This window comes from Orcinus orca, chromosome 5 (genome assembly GCF_937001465.1).
Source record: "Orcinus orca chromosome 5, mOrcOrc1.1, whole genome shotgun sequence".
Taxonomy (NCBI): Eukaryota; Metazoa; Chordata; class Mammalia; order Artiodactyla; family Delphinidae; genus Orcinus; species Orcinus orca.
The window spans coordinates 148,197,459-148,203,458 of NC_064563.1; positions in this window are offsets into that span (position 1 = coordinate 148,197,459).

Consider the following 6,000-nt stretch of genomic DNA (forward strand, 5'->3'; position numbering starts at 1 on the left):
AAGCTCTGAGCTGATGAACAGGCTACGAGCAGGCAACCAGGCCCCACAGCCGTGATGAAGCCCCTGAGAGGAGGAGGCGGGCAGGTGGGGCGGGCAGCGCAGTGCCTCCTGGGCCCAGGTCGCCGTCTGTGTCGGGGGTCCTGTGCAGCCAGACACTCTGCTGGGTGCCTGGTTGCCCATCCCCAGCGTCTCGAAGGCACTGTCTCAGCATCCCTTGTGAGCTGCGTGACTGTGACCGCCGCTATGGGACCTCGGCCGCCGGTGCCCCCTCTCCACCTCCCCGGGGCCCATCTGCACCTGGACCTGGTGCCCCGGGTGGCTGCCTCTGATCCCCCTGGTGGCCACCCCCTGTCCCCACAAGGGCTCCTGCTGCCCCCCTGCTTGTTGCTTCTACCCTGATGCTGGGGGCCGGGGAGCATCGTGACCGTGAAGTGGGAATGTGGGCCCCGGCGGTCTCCGCTGCATCCCTGCATGTTCAAGGACCCTCTGCGGGGGCTCCCAGCTGTAGTCCAAGCAGTGGAAGGTCCCTCCTCAGCTCCAGCCCCTTTGCCCCCTCTTAGGGCAGGCGGCTTGAAGCAATTAAAGTGGCAGGAATGGGGGTCCTCCCCACTGCCCTGGGGGCCTCAGCCACCTGCCTGGGTGCCTGGGAGGGGGTTCCAGTTGGGGTGCCCCAGGCTCCTGCCCCACCTGGCCTGTGGGAGCTGCAGAAGGGGGCTGGGACTGTGCAGGGCAGGCTCGGGGGTCGCTCCCGGTGACCCCGGGTCCGGTTCCAAGGCAGATGGAAGCCTAGGAATGTGCAGGCCGCTGGTCCGGGCCTCGGGCCTCGTGGTGCGGCGGGTGAATTTGTTTTCATGTCTAGACAGAGGCCACACGGAGAGAACTTTTAGGGCCGCAGACCCTTCTGGCAGAGGCCCCAGGCCTGGCCCTTTCATGGCGCAGGCCGTCAGGCAGCGGGGACTGGCCAGCCGGGAAGCTGGGGCCACCAGGCTCTGAGCACAATCACAGTCACCCTGCACGGCGGGCCTGCCGGGCAGAGCGGGCACCGCGGCAGGGGATCGGAAGGGACCGACACAAACGAGCGGGGAGGCCACGGCTGCCGCTCCCGTCTGTGACCCGCGGGGACTCTTGTCATTTGTCTTCCAGGTGGTTTCTTTGCCAGGCTGGGGCCCGATGTCCCCGGGGAGGTCACATTCCACGCCCAGCAGCTTATCTGGGCTGTCAGGCAGCCTGGGAGGCGACCTGAGACAGAACAGAGCTCTCGCAGGGGCTGAGGGCGGCGGGCATCTCCAGACACCTCCAGTGAGCGCTGCCGTGTGCAGGGACCGTGTGCAGCCCCACCTCTCATTGCTCCCCGCCCGGAACCCCCACTCAGCGGCTGCAGGGCCGGGGGGAAGCCAGGCCGTGATGGCCCAGGGTGGGGCAGGGGGATGGATCTGATGAACCCCCCACTCAGCGGCCGCAGGGCCGGGGGGAAGCCAGGCCGTGATGGCCTGGGGGGGGCAGGGGGTGGATCTGATGAACCCCCCACTCAGCGGCTGCAGGGCCGGGGGGAAGCCAGGCCGTGATGGCCCGGGGGGGGGCAGGGGGTGGATCTGATGAACCCCCCACTCAGCGGCCGCAGGGCCGGGGGGAAGCCAGGCCGTGATGGCCCAGGGTGGGGCAGGGGGTGGATCTGATGAACCCCCCACTCAGCGGCCGCAGGGCCGGGGGGAAGCCAGGCCGTGATGGCCCAGGGGGGTGCAGGGGGTGGATCTGATGAACCCCCCACTCAGCGGCCGCAGGGCCGGGGGGAAGCCAGGCCGTGATGGCCCAAGGGGGGCAGGGGGTGGATCTGATGAACCCCCCACTCAGCGGCCGCAGGGCCAGGGGGAAGCCAGGCCGTGATGGCCCAAGGGGTGCAGGGGGTGGATCTGATGAACCCCCCACTCAGCGGCCGCAGGGCCGGGGGGAAGCCAGGCCGTGATGGCCCAAGGGGGGCAGGGGGTGGATCTGATGAACCCCCCACTCAGCGGCCGCAGGGCCAGGGGGAAGCCAGGCCGTGATGGCCCAAGGGGTGCAGGGGGTGGATCTGATGAACCCCCCACTCAGCGGCCGCAGGGCCGGGGGGAAGCAAGGCCGTGATGGCCCAAGGGGGGTGCATGGGGTGGATCTGATGAACCCCCCACTCAGCGGCCGCAGGGCCGGGGGGACGCCAGGCCGTGATGGCCCGGGGGGGGCAGGGGGTGTATCTGATGGGGGTTCCTGCCACCCCCAGAGGATGACAGTTTTCTCAAGGCCCCAGTGGTTGTGCGGGGTACGCTTCTGAACCCAATAGAATTTTCCCTGAGGTGTCAGGGAGCCCCCTGGCCGCTCTCTGAGCTTTCAGTGTCTGTTACTTGAGACAGTTTTGGATGCAGGCCCGGGACTAATGCAGAGGCCGGTAAGGGCCAGGCAGCCGGCGGGGCTGGACGGGGCCTGGGGTGGACAGAGGCGGACCTTGGAGGAAGGTGAGAAGGGAGCCGCCCAGGTGATGCTCGGCTGGCCCTCTGGGTCCCTGGCAGGAGGCGTTGATGGTAGGCCTCGGGGACCCCACTGTTCTTGTCTTGGAAGACTTGGTCTAGTCAAGTTGCTGTCAGGTTTAAATGGAGCAGATGCCTACCAAGGGCCCAGGTGCCGCTTCTAGGCCCCTGTGCTGAGGGACTCGGCCTTGGGGTGGGAGGGCATCCTGCAGGGTCTGCTGCGCCAGGGATGGGCAGGCCAACCTGACCCTGGGACCCCGGGGAGGAACCCCGGGGGCAGAGGCAGCGGCCCCCGAGGCAGCCCCGGAGGTTGTGCTGCGCCCGCCTCCAGGCTTCCGTGCCTCATACCCCTCGCAGGGCCTGGAGCAGGTGGCCCAGGGCAGGACCCCTCCCTCACACCCCTGGTGGCTCCACGCTGTGAAGACGTGACATGGGACCTGCTGGAGGTGTCCCTGGGGAGGGCGCAGTCTCGTCCCCTCCTGCCCGAGGCTCGCTCACCTCTCCGTGGACGGAAACGGCACAAATCAGACTGGCCCGCCTGACCTCCAGAGTGATGTCGAATGTGCCGTTGAGGGCCCCCGAGAAATGCCCCCTACAGGGCACCCCGGCCCCCTTCCTGTAATGACTGCGTGAGAAAACGCCAGAAGGTTTCTGGAGAAAACAGCAGCTCGCCCAGATGCTAATCCTCTTTGAAGCTTGACTTAACGGCGTAGCCAAAGAAAATAGCCACAGCGGCTTCGTTCTGAAGGGGTCACAGGCTCTTTTAATGTTTGATTTCCTTTGACCTCCTGAGTCTTGTGGAAGAACACGGAGACAGAAGCATGTTGAGTTTGTTCCGCAGTCGGTAGGAAGTCTGGCTCATGAGATGGGACGTTTTGGTTCAATCTTTTAAAATTTAAAAAATGCTTCATTTTTAACAGGTACATTCTGGACAGACTTTAAGGGACTAGGTTGTCACGACTTGCCAGGGGTGCCAGTGGGACCATCCGGTTCCCGAGGGAGAGGGAGGCTCTGTGGCGCTCCCGGGCTGGGAGGGGCTCGGACGGCCCAGACGCGCCCCGGCCTAGGCGGTCTTCGCGCTGGATGCGGTTCACAGACCTCTGCCCAGGACCTGTGAGGAGGCCCCCCTTCCCCAAGGCCTCTGTGGTCTCCTCACAGGTCCTGGGAAGCGGGGAGCTCGGTCTGCTCGTCGGGGAGCAGGTCTGGGGGAGCCTCTGAGAGGCCCCAGCAGGCCCCATTCTCTGGATGCTTCTGACACGGCGACCGGCCGCGTGCCTGCCCTGCACCTCCGGCCGCGAAGGGGCTGTGAGGCTGTCGTGCGGGCGCTGAGAAGTGGGCGGCTAGGGGACGGGCTCTGGCCTCTCCGGGAGCCCCAGCCCCATGGTCGCCTGCACGGGGACCCAGGGGGCGTGGCCCCCGGGGGTGGGGTGCAGCTGCCTTTCTGCCCTTTGATCCCGGCCTCGGGGAGCAGGATGCAGGTGCCCCCACGTGGGCACTGGTGCGGGGGCTCCTGAAACCGCTGCTCTCAGCTCAGAGACCATCTGACCCCAGGTCGAGGGTGGCACGTCCAAGTGGGAGGATCTGTCTGTCCTGCTCAGCCCGCACCGCGACGGGGCCCCAGAGGGCGCAGCAGGTGGATTTGCAACTCGCATCTTCTTCCTCAGCCTCCGTCCTACCAAGGGGCTGTCAACGCAGGTGGTTTGGGGTGTGTCTGCGGGGGCGGAGATAGGGGGCGTCCTGCAGGGTCCGGAGGCTACTACCCCTCATCCCGGCCAGGGGCCCTGGAGGGCCGCAGCCTCTGGAGCTCGGCTTCCTGCGGACGCTCTCATCTTCATTGGGTGGTGCTGGGATGGCTCTGGGTGTGGAACGACCCCAGGGCCTTTGAACAGCCTGTTCTAGGCAGATGGGAGCTCTGCGGTCCGCGTTACACAGACAGGCTGCACTTTAAGAAGAACCCAGGCGTGGGAACCCTGTCAGGGCGTGGGTTGGGGGGTAAATCAGGGAGGCAGTGTCCGACCCCCATGGCTTTCTAGGAACGTGCTCAGTGGGCCCTGTCTCTGGCGCGCCCGCTGCCCTGCTCTCTGTGTCTGCAGCCCTGCCCCCTTCCCTGATGGCACGAGGTGGGAGAGGAGCTCGTGCACACCCAGCTGGGGGCCCCGAGAAGGTGTGGGTGGGGTGAGCCCCCTGCGGGGGGTGCAGGCACAGGTGAGGGTCCCAGGGAGCAGGGTGGGGCAGGAGGGGGACAGGAGGGGACACACCTCCTCGGTGCTGTGGGAGTGGTTTGGTCCGAGGGCAGGCGGTCAGGGTGGGTGTGGGGCCCAGCGTCTGGCGCTCAGCTGTGGGCACAGAACCATCCAGAAATGGCAGCCCTGCCCTTGGTGAGCGCTGGGGGCCAGGGTGCTCCCCATCCTGCAGAGGGAGCCCCGCGTGGCCTGAGTGTCCGGCAGGTACGGGCTGAGCCCTGAAGCCCTACCCAGATCCATGGCTGGGGGACAGACAGGCCAGCTCAGGAAGGGACATCTGCAGGGTCTGCAGGGGGCGGGGTCTGCTGGGGGCAGGGTGGGGAGCGTGGCCCCCTCGCGGGGGCAGATGGGAGGGGCTGACACCACTAAGGAGGCCCCCACGGGGCCCAGGGGTCAGGTGTGGCCCAGGGCTGGGGCTGCGTGGGGGTCACGATGACACGTGGTCCCCTCGCGTGGCGTGTGGGTGTGAATCGGGACTTCTGTGAGCACCCTCCCTTCCGTCACCCACAGGAGCCCCTCCTGGCAGCGCTTCTCGTGGAGGAGCGGGACGGGTGGCCCGGTCGAGGGCCAGCGTGGGCCGTACTGGGGCCCCGGCTCTCCTCCTGGGGTGCCCTGTAACGCCAGGATGCTTCTGGGCTCTTTTAGACAACGTCCTCTGAGAAGGAACGTTTTCCCAGGGAATTCATCTCCAGGCTGACCTGCAGTGCCCCCATGTACTCTGTCATCTTGTTGGTGACACTGATTTTAACCTTTCGTTGATTTCCTTGGGCCACCTGGGTGGGGACCTGGTTTGAGAAGCAACCTCTCAGGAAGGGGGGCCCCTTCCTCCTCCAGTGGAATGCGGCACGGAAGCAGCCGCACGCCGTCCTGGACCCCGTCCAGCCGCGTGGAGGGGGAACGGCCCGCGTGACGCGGGGTGGGCTGTGAAGGGGGCTGTGCCTGGTGCCCCAGTGAAACAAACCGTCTTCAGATGAATCAACTTCCACTTTTATAACTTCCTGCAGCCCACATTTCTCGTGATTTTAAAGCTTAATGGAATACCCATTTTCAACTCTCCTCTGGAACAAGAGAGGCTGTTAATTAGGGGACAAGGTGGCCTTTGTTGGACGCAGCTCACGGCCAGGCTGCAGCCAGGAAGCCGCCGTTAGAGCTGATGGTGTGTCCCCGAGCGTCCATCCCCAGCAGCTCCAGGCCGAGAAGGACTGTCCCTCCCAGGTTTGGGCCAGCCTAGCTGCCCGAGTTCTGGAGGTGGGATGTGT